Source organism: Diorhabda carinulata, chromosome 11 (assembly GCF_026250575.1).
Source record: "Diorhabda carinulata isolate Delta chromosome 11, icDioCari1.1, whole genome shotgun sequence".
Lineage (NCBI taxonomy): Eukaryota > Metazoa > Arthropoda > Insecta > Coleoptera > Chrysomelidae > Diorhabda > Diorhabda carinulata.
In genome coordinates this window covers 13,639,296-13,656,335 of record NC_079470.1, presented here as the reverse complement: position 1 = coordinate 13,656,335, position 17,040 = coordinate 13,639,296, and the positions used below count along the sequence as shown (strand labels likewise).

At 31.1% G+C, this 17,040-nt stretch overlaps 1 protein-coding gene across 5 annotated transcripts in view; it reads right to left on the bottom strand.

The window, feature by feature from the left end:
- LOC130899711 (cGMP-dependent protein kinase, isozyme 2 forms cD4/T1/T3A/T3B) overlaps positions 1-17,040 on the bottom strand; it is a 94,984-nt gene that overhangs the window by 59,466 nt on the left and 18,478 nt on the right. Inside the window, exon 1 of one of the 5 annotated variants that reach the window (XM_057809859.1) lies at positions 4,477-4,641. The exons of 3 other annotated variants lie outside the window; for them this stretch is intronic. The gene's annotated coding sequence lies outside the window, so the exon portion shown is untranslated. Of the gene's footprint in view, positions 1-4,403; positions 4,642-17,040 lie in introns of those variants that run through there. One more of the 5 variants, XM_057809860.1, reaches the window with a different exon arrangement.

Sequence of the window (17,040 nt, the reverse complement as noted above, 5' to 3'; positions counted from 1 at the left end):
ATTTTTACTAATCATTTACATTTTTTGCAAAAATCGACTGAATTTATGTAGAAAATTTCATATTTCAGCTAAAATTCACTTTAAATTCGTCATCATACATCGTATTATCCAGATTTAGGTACCAGGGATCGAATTTTTACTAATTATTTCCAATTTTTCTCGAAAATAACTGTACCCTACATCGTATAATCCAGATTTAGATCCTATTGACTCAATTTTTACTAATCATTTACATTTTTTCCGAAAATCGACTGAATTTATGTAGAAAATTTCATATTTCAGCTAAAATTCACTTTAAATTCGTCATCATACATCGTATTATCCAGATTTAGGTACCAGTGAATGAATTTTTACTAAATATTTTTATTTTTTTTCCAAAACAATTTCGAATAATAATTATATTTCATCATCACTAAGATCTTCCTTCACATTTCTTTTCCAATGTTTCAAAATTCGAGAATTTTGAAATTTTGAAAAAAACGCAATTGGTTTTTCGACAATAACTCGCTCAATTTTTAAGCTAGAAACGTTTTTAAAAAAGCATTTCGTAGAGCATTTCAAATACTTCAACGACATATCAATTATCAATTTCAAGCCCCTGTTTCGGAAAGGGTGCAGCTCAAAGGGGTTGCAAAACCAATATTTGGTACGCGAATGCAAACTTCGAACTAATGTATCTCCTACAATTTTTATGATACAGAGATTTGAAAAAGTTCACTATTTTTGGCAAGAAAAACCCTACAAATAATATTTGAAACATTTTCTCATAACATGAATAGTTTTTGGTTTATTTCAAAAAAAATTATTTTTTTTTCAAGATTACGAAAATGCAGTGTTCAATTTAATCAATTATTTTTTCTAAAATAAAAATTAAAAACCGGTCAAATCATATAAATCGTATTAATAATACATTGATAAAGTTAATTGCAAGCGGATTATCATTAATTTCAATTAGGGTGGTATTGGCGAGGGTATAATTATTAAATTTTTTCGAAAAATAAAAAAGAAAAAATTTTATTTTCGTTATAAATCAGTCAATTTTCATGCGAAATACTTTTGACATGGCTTATTTTGAAGGTTTTTTTATGTGCATTGAAAAAGATCTTTTGAGTTTTTTCAAAAAATTTCATCAATTTCGAGTTATTTGAGTTTAAAGGTTTTCAATTTTGGGCTACCTCAAAAACAGTCATCCTTCAACGAGTAATAACTCAGTTATTTTTGAATTTACAAAGGTCCTTAAAACACGTACCCCTTTATTTTTTGTTATTCACGAAAAACCGTGGAAAAATATGCGTTTTTTCTATGAAAAATTAGCGTTAATAACTCCCAACTTTGTGTAGTAATAAAAATTCCTCTCTAAGAAGGGGTGGCTTCCACCCCCAGGGCAAAAACAAGCATCAGCACGGGGTAGATCTCAAAGTAGGTTATAAATACTACCTTCACACAAATTTTCAAGAAAATCGAACTTGATTTTCCACGGGAAATCGTGGAAAATAATAAATAATTTGACCATAGACAAATTAATCTTAATGGCAACGATAAATTTAAGTAATTCAGTGGATTCAAGACGTATTTATATGATAATTAGGTTAAGTTATTTTTTTTATAAACATATACCGGTACTTTTCACATTTGCGTAAGGTGTTAATGATGTAACTGTTCGTTAAAGTAAATACAAGCAATTTGAAAATATATCCAAACGCAAATCGACTTTTATTACAAAAAAAAAAATGAAAATAACCCATTTAAGACACACTTAAGTAAATCTAAACATTCAGTCATAATCAGGGTGCGTACGCAGCTCGTTCTGAATCACATCCACGTCAATCGACTAGAATCTAGCGAAAGAAAAAGAAAAATTAACAACCAAGAACGAAAATTGGGTACGGAGCTTCGTGGGATCGGAAATTTTGTCAACGCTATTAAAGACGGAACCCAAACGCCGAAATAAGAAGACTGGAAGTCATCTGAACCGCAGCTACAACACAGAAAAGTCAGCAATAACATTTTATCTTCGACATAACCTCAGAGCTTTCCACGGGGCTTACGTATTGGCGAGGAATGGACAAGAAGGAAAATTGCTTACGAAAGCATCTTTTTGGAGCATCGAAGCTTCCATTTGAGCTTCCTCCAAAAGCCGAGTTCCCTTTTAGACAACACTGGATGTCTTCTATAGACCCAACCGGTTATTTCACTACCAAGCAGGCAGATTTTGCTTTTGTCGGAGAAAAAACGTTCCTTAGTCCAATTAACGTGTCCTCTGGTAAATTCCAGATGGGTTGGAGGTAATTTGGACCCAATAATTGAATTTTTTAGGTTAAGGTTAACTGGCTTAAGTCGTTTTTTGATTGTCCAACCACCTACATCCAATCCCCGCGTTTCTCTGAGCTCTTGTTGGGATTGGAAACCAGTGATTATCGAAAATTGGGAGAAATTGATTTGTCCAACACCTACCAAATGTACATAGAAGAATTCGCAGTTTATTTGCCAGAAAAATCGAGGAAAAGGTATGAAAAACCGTATAAATACATTAAAAAATAGTACCAAACAAAAAATGCTTCTGCAAATTGGGAAACTATGGAGTAGTTTCACGAAATATCTTCTGTTTCAAAATCTCTTCCAAGTAGATGTGCTGCAGTTAGTTTGGGGCTAGAAATTGAACTTTTTAGGTCAAGTTCAAGTCGTTTTTTGATTGTCCAACCACCTAAATTCAATCCCCGCGTTTCTCTCAGCTCTTGTTGGTATTGGAAACCAGTGATTATCAAAAATTGGGAGAAATTGATTTGTCCAACACCTACCAAATGTACATAGAAGAATTCGCAGTTTATTTGCCAGAAAAATCGAGGAAAAGGTATGAAAAAACGTATAAATACATTCAAAAATAGTACCAAACAAAAAATGCTTCTGCAAATTGGGAAACTATGGAGTAGTTTCACGAAATATCTTCTGTTTCAAAATCTCCTCCAAGTAGATGTGCTGCAGTTAGTTTGGGGTTAGTAATTGAACTTTTTAGCTCAAGTTCAAGTCGTTTTTTGATTGTCCAACCACCTAAATTCAATCCCCGCGTTTCTCTGAGCTCTTGTTGGGATTGGAAACCAGTGATTATCGAAAATTGGGAGAAATTGATTTGTCCAACACCTACCAAATGTACATAGAAGAATTCGCAGTTTATTTGCCAGAAAAATCGAGGAAAAGGTATGAAAAACCGTATAAATACATTAAAAAATAGTACCAAACAAAAAATGCTTCTGCAAATTGGGAAACTATGGAGTAGTTTCACGAAATATCTTCTGTTTCAAAATCTCCTCCAAGTAGATGTGCTGCAGTTAGTTTGGGGTTAGTAATTGAACTTTTTAGCTCAAGTTCAAGTCGTTTTTTGATTGTCCAACCACCTAAATTCAATCCCCGCGTTTCTCTGAGCTCTTGTTGGGATTGGAAACCAGTGATTATCGAAAATTGGGAGAAATTGATTTGTCCAACACCTACCAAATGTACATAGAAGAATTCGCAGTTTATTTGCCAGAAAAATCGAGGAAAAGGTATGAAAAACCGTATAAATACATTAAAAAATAGTACCAAACAAAAAATGCTTCTGCAAATTGGGAAACTATGGAGTAGTTTCACGAAATATCTTCTGTTTCAAAATCTCCTCCAAGTAGATGTGCTGCAGTTAGTTTGGGGCTAGTAATTGAACTTTTTAGGTCAAGTTCAAGTCGTTTTTTGATTGTCCAACCACCTAAATTCAATCCCCGCGTTTCTCTCAGCTCTTGTTGGGATTGGAAACCAGTGATTATCGAAAATTGGGAGAAATTGATTTGTCCAACACTTACCAAATGTACATAGAAGAATTCGCAGTTTATTTGCCAGAAAAATCGAGGAAAAGGTATGAAAAAACGTATAAATACATTCAAAAATAGTACCAAACAAAAAATGCTTCTGCAAATTGGGAAACTATGGAGTAGTTTCACGAAATATCTTCTGTTTCAAAATCTCCTCCAAGTAGATGTGCTGCAGTTAGTTTGGGGCTAGTAATTGAACTTTTTAGGTCAAGTTCAACAAGTTTAAGTCGTTTTTTGATTGTCCAACCACCCACTTCCACCCCTCGCGTTTCTTTGAGTTCTTGTTGGGTTTGGAAAGCACCGAGAACCCGATTTTCCAACAATGTGCTGGAAATGGCAATGAATTCGTCATTTCTTTCGGAAAAATATGATTTTCAATCAACCTATTGTAGATTTTTCTTCTAATAAGTTTAAAAAGTTTCAAAATAAATGATTATACAATTACGTGTATAGAAAAAAACTGAAAAATCAGTCAGTACGAATATGGTGAAAATATTCAAAAAAAAAACCAAAAATTTCAAGCATTTCAACTTTAAATGAAACGAAATTAAATCTTTTACTAACTTATTAGATTAAAGACTTATTTCTAATTTGTTTATGGCTACATTTTCAACAGTGGTATTGGAAAACGAATTACCCCAAAACACAAGACCACAAAACCTAATCCACGACACAAATTACGTCAATACTCGATATTTTTTCGAAATTCGCAAAAATTAACGAACATACGGCGTTTAAAAACAGTCGGATCGCGGATCTGAGTTTCCGTAGCGTCTCGGCGGTAGTTTACGATAAACTGAACCGTTCGCGGTTTGAGTCCCCTCGCTGGAACCAACACATCACAAACTTTGGCTTGAGGTAACGCGCTACGAAAAAAAAAACTACGCTTTCGCTATAAACAGACTCCGCATGATCGTTATGCAATTTTATTTCTACCAAAAACAAATTTATAAACTTCCTATAATCCTACTGAAAATTAAAAGCCACTTCTGGCGGAACTGGGTGTCTCAATGGGCAAATCTTCAAATTTTAACAGCTTCACCATGTATATTAATCAATATTTCATCCATTGCACAAAATTTTCGAACACCACAGAACTAACTAATAATATGACAGCTGTCAAACGTATACACGTCTTTGTTTAAGGTTATGTTCAATTGAAATTCAAATTTTAACAGAATAAATAATGTACAGAACGAAATTCCGTCGCCAACAGTCTGACAAAACGAAAAACGTGTCCGTGCGCGTGCAATTATAACCCATAATATTGTACCATTACCTTTCCACTCTTTGAAGAAGCTTCACCACGTATATTAATCAATATTTCATCCATTGCACAAAATTTTCGAACACCACAGAACTAACTAATAATATGACAGCTGTCAAACGTATACACGTCTTTGTTTAAGGTTATGTTCAATTGAAATTCAAATTTTAACAGAATAAATAATGTACAGAACGAAATTCCGTCGCCAACAGTCTGACAAAACGAAAAACGTGTCCGTGCGCGTGCAATTATAACCCAAAATATTGTACCATTACCTTTCCACTCTTTGAAGAAGCTTCACCACGTATATTAATCAATATTTCATCCATTGCACAAAATTTTCGAGCACCACAGAACTAACTAATAATATGACAGCTGTCAAACGTATACACGTCTTTCTTTAAGGTTATGTTCAATTGAAATTCAAATTTTAACAGAATAAATAATGTACAGAACGAAATTCCGTCGCCAACAGTCTGACAAAACGAAAAACGTGTCCGTGCGCGTGCAATTATAACCCAAAATATTGTACCATTACCTTTCCACTCTTTGAAGAAGCTTCACCACGTATATTAATCAATATTTCATCTATTGCACAAAATTTTCGAACACCACAGAACTAACTAATAATATGACAGCTGTCAAACGTATACACGTCTTTCTTTAAGGTTATGTTCAATTGAAATCAAGGAAAAAATGAAATTGACATGACTTTTGACGTGAATTAAACCAAACCTGTAACATTTTTAGTTGCTCACCCCGTATATTTGAATATTTAATAAGAAATTAATCGCGAGAAATCGGCGGTTCTTTTGGGGAGGTTTTTCGGTGTTTATAACATGAAATTATACGAAAAACTTTTAATTTTGGAACGGAAACAAAAAAATTGTATGTTAGAAATAAAGTTTCGATTAAATTTTTCAAGAAAAATCAATCGAGAGACCGAATAAAGTTTGTATCTGTTCGATATCTCTCTTCCTCGATATTGTATACTTTGAAAAACGGAAAAATAAATTGAAAAATGTATATTTCATCAAAGCCAGATCTAAATTCGTTTCTATAAATATTTACTTTCGGTATTTTTAATATGACGGCGACAGATTCGAAACGATTCCCAAAAATACTCGCGAAATAATCGCGAAAATTCGAATATTTATCGGGAGAATTTCGAAATTATTTTACCAGAATCGTTACGGGAATTATTTGATATACAAGACGCAAATTTGGTTAAATAAAAACTTAACCCCATTGAGACATCACTCGATTATTCAGAAATCTTTGTCGATTCGATGTTTTGACTATTCAAAAACGTTTTTGTCTTCTGCGATCGGTTTCCCCGAGTTTTCCCAACACTTCTGGTAAACAAATGCTGGTGCACCATTCGGGATTGACCTAAATTGCTCCATCGGAACGGTGGACAACAGACAACCCTTACAATCGATTGTCTTTCGAATTTTTCCGACTTAGAACACCCAAAACGCAAAGTCCTATCCAGAATCTGGGCGAATATCAAAAGATGGAACCTGCAGGTGTCGAAGGAAGCCCATCGGGAAAGTTCTGGAACCAAATGAGGTTTGAAGCGAGTGATCCGAACCCAGAGGATGATTTGCGACAACAAAACACGAATCCTTGACTACGCAGATGATGTGATCCAATAAGTAGAGACGGGAAGGGATCTGAATAGCTGCAACCACTTGGAAGCGACGACAGAGCAAACCGAAGGGTACAGATTTGATAAAATCCGGGATTTCGAATACCTGGGGGTGATAAACGAAGGAACCAAACGACGTTTGGAGCCCCAGGTGCGAGTGGTGGAAAAGAACGAACGCAGGAGAAGTTAAAGGGAGAAGGACACGAAAGGAAGAGAGGACGTTCAAGGGAAAAATGGATAGGAGCACGTGGAGAAGATTTAGGAAGAATGCGAGTGCAAAAAATCGACTCCAAGCGTTGCGTTTACAAAAATGAAGATTTTTGATGGTAAAATTTTTTGATGGAAGAAATATTATTGTAATTTCGTTGTTTTTTATGGTTAAAAATTTTCAAAAACAATAATTATAATGTCGTCAAGTTTAATACGGACATAAGTGATTGTATGTTATCAATGGCAAATTTGATTTTCGTTAATTTTGACCTAAGGTAAATGAAACAGGTAAAACTACAATTTACTCGTAGTTTATTACAATGTTTTTATTATATATTTTTACATTTTACGATCGCCAATTTTCGTGACTCTGATTATACTTTATGTGTAAAATTATCGACTAAAGTTTATCTTATTACTTATAACCTCGCTATACAGGCTGTCCCACGACGAATCTGTATCGGTTCTACCGAAAGTCGACTGTAACTTTGTTATTTTAAATAGGACACCCTGTATATTAATACATTTTTGGAGTTTACGTGAAATTTTAGTATACTTTTGTTTAAAAACTTTTTTCGAAAAATGAATACTTTTCGAGTTATTAATTTTTTTGTAAAAAATTTGATCGTTGCACACCCTTATTAATTATTATTTTACGACTACACCCTTGAAGATATGAAAATGGTTTTTATTCGGTTGCTTTTAGCAAAGTCAGACGTATTTGAATCTATGTTGAAAAATTTTTCATTTTATACAGGGTGTGTATAAAAAGTGTTCAAAGTTTAACTTCATAAATATCAAATTTCTTTGTTTTTTTAAATAGAACCACCTGGTTTTTTCTATTTTGATGCATTCAGGGGTAAAAATATAAGGCAAATACATTTATATTTTTCTATATCTAAACCTTATTATGACTCGTTCTCAATTTATTAACGAATAAATAAAATTTAGACCACACCAGCATCTCTAAAAATTTACAGAAAACATTTAATATTTGGATAACGGTAAGATTAAGAAAAGTATATATGAATATGCCTTATTTTTTAGCCCTTGAATGCATTAAATTAGAAAAAACCGGGTGGTTCTATTTAGAAAAATAGAGAAATTTGATATTTATGAAGTTAAACTTTGAACACTTTTTATACACACCCCGTATAAAATAAAACATTGTTCAATATAGATTCAAATACGTCTGACTTTGCTAAAAGTAACCGAATAAAAACCATTTTTATATTTTTAAGGGTGTAGTCGTAAAAAAATAATTTATAAAGGTCTGCAGCTATCAAATTTTTTACAAAAAAATTAATAAATCGAAAAGTATTCATTTTTCGAAAAAAGTTTTTAGGCAAAAGTATACTAAAATTTCACGTAGATTTCAAAAATGTATTAATATACATGGTGTTCTATTTAAAAAAACAAAGAAATTTGATATTTATGAAGTTAAACTTTGAACACTTTTTATACACACCCCGTATAAAATAAAACATTGTTCAATATAGATTCAAATACGTCTGACTTTGCTAAAAGTAACCGAACAGAAACCATTTTTATATTTTTAAGGGTGTAGTCGTAAAAAAATAATTCATAAAGGTCTGCAACGGTCAAATTTTTTACAAAAAAATTAATAACTCGAAAAGTATGCATTTTTCGAAAAAAGTTTATAGACAAAAGTATACTAAAATTTCACGTAGATTTCAAAAATGTATTAATATACATGGTGTTCTATTTAAAAAAACAAAGAAATTTGATATTTATGAAGTTAAACTTTGAACACTTTTTATACACACCCCGTATAAAATAAAACATTGTTCAATATAGATTCAAATACGTCTGACTTTGCTAAAAGTAACGGAACAGAAACCATTTTTATATTTTTAAGGGTGTAGTCGTAAAAAAATAATTCATAAAGGTCTGCAACGGTCAAATTTTTTACAAAAAAATTAATAAATCGAAAAGTATTCATTTTTCGAAAAAAGTTTTTATACAAAAGTATACTAAAATTTCACGTAGATTTCAAAAATGTATTAATATACATGGTGTTCTATTTAAAAAAACAAAGAAATTTGATATTTATGATGTTAAAGTTTGAAAACTTTTTATACACACCCTGTATAGAATGAGAAAATTTTCAACATAGATTCAGATACGTCTGACCTTGCTAAAAGCAACCGAATAAAAACCATTTTCATATCTTCAAGGGTGTAGTCGTAAAAAAATAATTTATTAGGGTCTGCAACGGTCAAATTTTTTACAAAAAAATTAATAACTCGAAAAGTATTCATTTTTCGAAAAAAGTTTTTAGGCAAAAGTATACTAAAATTTCACGTAGATTTCAAAAATGTATTAATATACATGGTGTTCTATTTAAAAAAACAAAGAAATTTGATATTTATGAAGTTAAAGTTTGAACACTTTTTATACACACCCTGTATAGAATGAGAAAATTTTCAACGTAGATTCAGATACGTCTAACTTTGCTAAAAGTAACCGAACAGAAACCATTTTTATATTTTTAAGGGTGTAGTCGTAAAAAAATAATTCATAAGGGTCTGCAACGGTCAAATTTTTTACAAAAAAATTAATAACTCGAAAAATATGCATTTCTCGATAAAAGTTTTTAGACAAAAGTATACTAAAATTTTACGTAGATTTCGAAAATGTATAAATATATTGTTGTTGTTCTATTCAAAATAACAAATCTTTGAAAATATGTTAGTTAAAAATTTTCCTAAAGTATTTTGCCATATACAGATAGTTTTAACTCGTCGTGGGACACCCTGTATACAGAGAGAGATACGGAATGAATTAAACACTTATCAATAATAATTTGAAAAACAAAATTATGACGCATGTTTCGACACATCGAAGTTATCGTCTTCAGAGACTTAAGATAAACTATATACACGAAATTTTCTAATAGAATTATCAGTAATTTTGAAACCTAATCAAATACGAAAACACCGTGAAAAACAACCCTCCTGCAATAACAAACTTTTGTTCGAGTGGTTAAAATTCGATCTTCAACCAGTTATCCAGAAATATCTGTCTGACTCGGAAAATAACCCCAAAAACATCCCCGAAGTTTGCGAATGATTCATGTCGTCATAAACAATCGATTTTTCACAAAATTTTTTCTAACCTTTTGTAAATTTTTTCTACTATCGACGAGTATGCAGCCCAAAAACTAAATTTTGGTAGTCCAGGAGTTCTAAGTGTTTTTTGTTGCCCCAGGTACTTCTGGGACAATGTATTTCGACTTATTTCTGTATGGCGTATGTTTTGTGATTAATTTAACCTAAAAAGTCCATTTGTACATTTACAAAATGGTCTCCGTGGCGATACGGAATTTTTTAGAACGAGTTTTATGTCGAAATTTCGCACGAAGTTGACTCAGTCATTAAATAAAAACTTTTAAATGTCTATAGAGGCGTGATGATGTATAAACTAATATAATTTACGACTAATTAAATTAAATAACGATATTTAAAGCGTAAATCAAAAACGGCGTCCATTTAAATGGTTTATCACGAATTTAGAACCAGTTTCGATATCAAGGGGATCAAATCTATAAAAGTTGAAACCAATTAAGCAATTATTTCACCTGGTGGTATTAATGACCCCACTCGAATGAATAAATTTTATCACCTCGATAGGTTATGTCGAAAAAATTGATATAGAAACGAGTTTTGCACGTCATCGAATAGTTGTCAAAATCTTATTGGCGGAAACGCGCAGGTGACATGACAGCTGTCAGTAAGTGGCAAATTAGACACTTGGGAGTTGAAGAAGACCGAATCTAAAATGGCTGACAGCCTGGGCAACACTGAGAGCTGTACGGCGAGGTCAAAATGGCGTGGAGATGATGAAGATTATGAAATAGAATCGAGACAATTATAAAAATATGATGGGATATATTTTATTTAGATGCAATTGATATTATTGAATATATGTCAGAGGAATTTTGGTTTTTACAACTGTTATAAGTCGAAGAAGGGATTTTTCGAATAATTTTTCTACTGGTTTAAATCGGTCAACAGGAAATAGGCGAAGAATGATAATAATTTCATTCATATCTACAGTTTAAAGAATTCTCTAAAATTTATATGAAAATTTGCATCTAGATTTCCAGAAATTACTTCGATTCGCCTAAAAGTTGATTGGTTTCCAGGAATTTTCCAAAAATTCTCTAAAAATATCAGAATTTCAAACCCAGATTCCCAAAAACTCATTCGAATTTCGAGAATTCTCTAAAATTTATACGAAAATCTCAAGAAATTGCTCGATTTGCCTCAAAAGTTTTGATTCGTTTCCAAGAATTTTCAAAAAAGATCGAAAATCTGAAGAAATTGCACAAATTTTCCAAAAATTCTCTAAAAATATCAGAATTTCAAACCCAGATTCCCAAAAACTCATTCGAATTTCGAGAATTCTCTAAAATTTATACGAAAATTTCAAGAAATTGCTCGATTTGCCTCAAAAGTTTTGATTCGTTTCCAAGAATTTTCAAAAAAGATCGAAAATCTGAAGAAATTGCACAAATTTTCCAAAAATTCTCTAAAAATATCAGAATTTCAAACCCAGATTCCCAAAAACTCATTCGAATTTCGAGAATTCTCTAAAATTTAACGAAAATTTCAAGAAATTGCTCGATTTGCCTCAAAAGTTTTGATTGGTTTCCAAGAATTTTCAAAAAAGATTGAAAATCTGAAGAAATTGCACAAATTTTCCAAAAATTCTCTAAAAATATCAGAATTTCAAACCCAGATTCCCAAAAACTCATTCGAATTTCGAGAATTCTCTAAAATTTAACGAAAATTTCAAGAAATTGCTCGATTTGCCTCAAAAGTTTTGATTCGTTTCCAAGAATTTTCAAAAAAGATCGAAAATCTGAAGAAATTGCACAAATTTTCCAAAAATTCTCTAAAAATATCAGAATTTCAAACCCAGATTCCCAAAAACTCATTCGAATTTCGAGAATTCTCTAAAATTTAACGAAAATTTCAAGAAATTGCTCGATTTGCCTCAAAAGTTTTGATTCGTTTCCAAGAATTTTCAAAAAAGATCGAAAATCTGAAGAAATTGCACAAATTTTCCAAAAATTCTCTAAAAATATCAGAATTTCAAACCCAGATTCCCAAAAACTCATTCGAATTTCGAGAATTCTCTAAAATTTAACGAAAATTTCAAGAAATTGCTCGATTTGCCTCAAAAGTTTTGATTCGTTTCCAAGAATTTTCAAAAAAGATTGAAAATCTGAAGAAATTGCACAAATTTTCCAAAAATTCTCTAAAAATATCAGAATTTCAAACCCAGATTCCCAAAAACTCATTCGAATTTCGAGAATTCTCTAAAATTTAACGAAAATTTCAAGAAATTGCTCGATTTGCCTCAAAAGTTTTGATTCGTTTCCAAGAATTTTCAAAAAAGATCGAAAATCTGAAGAAATTGCACAAATTTTCCAAAAATTCTCTAAAAATATCAGAATTTCAAACCCAGATTCCCAAAAACTCATTCGAATTTCGAGAATTCTCTAAAATTTAACGAAAATTTCAAGAAATTGCTCGATTTGCCTCAAAAGTTTTGATTCGTTTCCAAGAATTTTCAAAAAAGATCGAAAATCTGAAGAAATTGCACAAATTTTCCAAAAATTCTCTAAAAATATCAGAATTTCAAACCCAGATTCCCAAAAACTCATTCGAATTTCGAGAATTCTCTAAAATTTAACGAAAATTTCAAGAAATTGCTCGATTTGCCTCAAAAGTTTTGATTCGTTTCCAAGAATTTTCAAAAAAGATCGAAAATCTGAAGAAATTGCACAAATTTTCCAAAAATTCTCTAAAAATATCAGAATTTCAAACCCAGATTCCCAAAAACTCATTCGAATTTCGAGAATTCTCTAAAATTTAACGAAAATTTCAAGAAATTGCTCGATTTGCCTCAAAAGTTTTGATTCGTTTCCAAGAATTTTCAAAAAAGATCGAAAATCTGAAGAAATTGCACAAATTTTCCAAAAATTCTCTAAAAATATCAGAATTTCAAACCCAGATTCCCAAAAACTCATTCGAATTTCGAGAATTCTCTAAAATTTAACGAAAATTTCAAGAAATTGCTCGATTTGCCTCAAAAGTTTTGATTCGTTTCCAAGAATTTTCAAAAAAGATCGAAAATCTGAAGAAATTGCACAAATTTTCCAAAAATTCTCTAAAAATATCAGAATTTCAAACCCAGATTCCCAAAAACTCATTCGAATTTCGAGAATTCTCTAAAATTTAACGAAAATTTCAAGAAATTGCTCGATTTGCCTCAAAAGTTTTGATTCGTTTCCAAGAATTTTCAAAAAAGATCGAAAATCTGAAGAAATTGCACAAATTTTCCAAAAATTCTCTAAAAATATCAGAATTTCAAACCCAGATTCCCAAAAACTCATTCGAATTTCGAGAATTCTCTAAAATTTAACGAAAATTTCAAGAAATTGCTCGATTTGCCTCAAAAGTTTTGATTCGTTTCCAAGAATTTTCAAAAAAGATCGAAAATCTGAAGAAATTGCACAAATTTTCCAAAAATTCTCTAAAAATATCAGAATTTCAAACCCAGATTCCCAAAAACTCATTCGAATTTCGAGAATTCTCTAAAATTTAACGAAAATTTCAAGAAATTGCTCGATTTGCCTCAAAAGTTTTGATTCGTTTCCAAGAATTTTCAAAAAAGATCGAAAATCTGAAGAAATTGCACAAATTTTCCAAAAATTCTCTAAAAATATCAGAATTTCAAACCCAGATTCCCAAAAACTCATTCGAATTTCGAGAATTCTCTAAAATTTAACGAAAATTTCAAGAAATTGCTCGATTTGCCTCAAAAGTTTTGATTCGTTTCCAAGAATTTTCAAAAAAGATCGAAAATCTGAAGAAATTGCACAAATTTTCCAAAAATTCTCTAAAAATATCAGAATTTCAAACCCAGATTCCCAAAAACTCATTCGAATTTCGAGAATTCTCTAAAATTTAACGAAAATTTCAAGAAATTGCTCGATTTGCCTCAAAAGTTTTGATTCGTTTCCAAGAATTTTCAAAAAAGATCGAAAATCTGAAGAAATTGCACAAATTTTCCAAAAATTCTCTAAAAATATCAGAATTTCAAACCCAGATTCCCAAAAACTCATTCGAATTTCGAGAATTCTCTAAAATTTAACGAAAATTTCAAGAAATTGCTCGATTTGCCTCAAAAGTTTTGATTCGTTTCCAAGAATTTTCAAAAAAGATCGAAAATCTGAAGAAATTGCACAAATTTTCCAAAAATTCTCTAAAAATATCAGAATTTCAAACCCAGATTCCCAAAAACTCATTCGAATTTCGAGAATTCTCTAAAATTTAACGAAAATTTCAAGAAATTGCTCGATTTGCCTCAAAAGTTTTGATTCGTTTCCAAGAATTTTCAAAAAAGATCGAAAATCTGAAGAAATTGCACAAATTTTCCAAAAATTCTCTAAAAATATCAGAATTTCAAACCCAGATTCCCAAAAACTCATTCGAATTTCGAGAATTCTCTAAAATTTAACGAAAATTTCAAGAAATTGCTCGATTTGCCTCAAAAGTTTTGATTCGTTTCCAAGAATTTTCAAAAAAGATCGAAAATCTGAAGAAATTGCACAAATTTTCCAAAAATTCTCTAAAAATATCAGAATTTCAAACCCAGATTCCCAAAAACTCATTCGAATTTCGAGAATTCTCTAAAATTTAACGAAAATTTCAAGAAATTGCTCGATTTGCCTCAAAAGTTTTGATTCGTTTCCAAGAATTTTCAAAAAAGATCGAAAATCTGAAGAAATTGCACAAATTTTCCAAAAATTCTCTAAAAATATCAGAATTTCAAACCCAGATTCCCAAAAACTCATTCGAATTTCGAGAATTCTCTAAAATTTAACGAAAATTTCAAGAAATTGCTCGATTTGCCTCAAAAGTTTTGATTCGTTTCCAAGAATTTTCAAAAAAGATCGAAAATCTGAAGAAATTGCACAAATTTTCCAAAAATTCTCTAAAAATATCAGAATTTCAAACCCAGATTCCCAAAAACTCATTCGAATTTCGAGAATTCTCTAAAATTTAACGAAAATTTCAAGAAATTGCTCGATTTGCCTCAAAAGTTTTGATTCGTTTCCAAGAATTTTCAAAAAAGATCGAAAATCTGAAGAAATTGCACAAATTTTCCAAAAATTCTCTAAAAATATCAGAATTTCAAACCCAGATTCCCAAAAACTCATTCGAATTTCGAGAATTCTCTAAAATTTAACGAAAATTTCAAGAAATTGCTCGATTTGCCTCAAAAGTTTTGATTCGTTTCCAAGAATTTTCAAAAAAGATCGAAAATCTGAAGAAATTGCACAAATTTTCCAAAAATTCTCTAAAAATATCAGAATTTCAAACCCAGATTCCCAAAAACTCATTCGAATTTCGAGAATTCTCTAAAATTTATACGAAAATTTCAAGAAATTGCTCGATTTGCCTCAAAAGTTTTGATTGGTTTCCAAGAATTTTCTAAAAAGATCGAAAACGTGAAAATTTGATGAAATTGCTGGAATTTTCCAAAAATTCTCCAAAAATATCAGAATTCCAAACTCAAATTGTTGGAAAATCTTTGACCATTAGGTCTGGGAACAGAAAATAATCCGAGGAAACTAAATCTGGCGAATAGGGTGTATGAAGTAGCAATTCAAACTTCAATTAATTAATTTTGGCCATTGCAATAACGGATTTTTCAGCTGATGCATTATCTTGATGAAACAACACTTTCTTCAGAGGTTTCTGCTTGATTTCTTCACTGAAACGTTCCTATAAGTTCGCAGAATACTCGACGTTGATGGTTTTTCCTTTTCCAAGATACTTAAAGAAAATTATCCCACGCGTATCCCTGAAAAACCCTCTTCATGACTTTTCCTAGATATGGAACAGTCTTCAACTTCTTTGGAGCCGATTTTTCCCTTTTCAGTCCATTGTTTTGATCGTTTTCTCGTTCCAGGTTTGAAGTCATGATAATAATTCAAAATATCCATTAAAAAACTTTTCTTCTTCTTCTCCTTTTTCTCTTCCATCGTAAAAACGGGAAAATTTAACCAAATTAATGTCGATTTAAACGTTATTTCTCTATTTCCCAGTTGGAATGTCGACTCCATTAAATCCCCATTAATTCCGTATAATTAATACATTTACCTAATAGAAAATTGTATAACTTTTTTTATAAACAGTAAAGAATTTCAATTATTTCAAAACAGTCGGAGGTATCCAATTAAAAATCTGTACACGGTCGTTATAATTAATATCAATTTCATTTCAAATGAACCGGTTTAGTTTGGTCATGCCAATATATGGTAAATGTTGGCTAATCCTAATGATGTAGAAGAAAATTTAAAAAATCTCAATCGATCAACATCCAAACAACCAAAGCATTAATCATTTTTTAATGGAACGAACCTCGTATAAAGTAAATTAAAAAACATTAATCTCGAACGCCGTTTCAATACGAATTATCACATGTAAATTGTCGCTTATTTTTAGTCGTTCGCGATCCGATCCCTCTGTATATATATATATATTGAACGTCGTCCTCGGCGATAATTCAAGTATGAAAATTGACACCACGCCGAGACTCGACCAGCAACTGCTTCTGTCGACGTCAGCGCATTAAACACACAACATGGCCTCCCATGTTCGATCACGTGTCTTATCAAAAATTGCGGACGGCTTGTATAAATTCGAGAAAGTTAATTATTCGTCAAGTCTTGAAATACGTTCTAGCATATTATTTCGTTTGACGTATATACAAGGTGGAATATATTGATAGATAAAATTAAAAACTTTTAATTCCGCGAATCACAGATGGCACCGCCATTGACAATTCCATGTGACGTTTCAATTCATGACGTTTCAATATGTCGGATAAAATTTAATGATAGAAATTTACAAAACAAAGTTATTCGACAAAAAAAAACAGTAGTTGAATTTTGTAAATCGATGTTATAGTTAAAATTTAATTATTTAATTAAATGAACTGACTGTAAGTTAAAAAAAAAAAATCTAAGA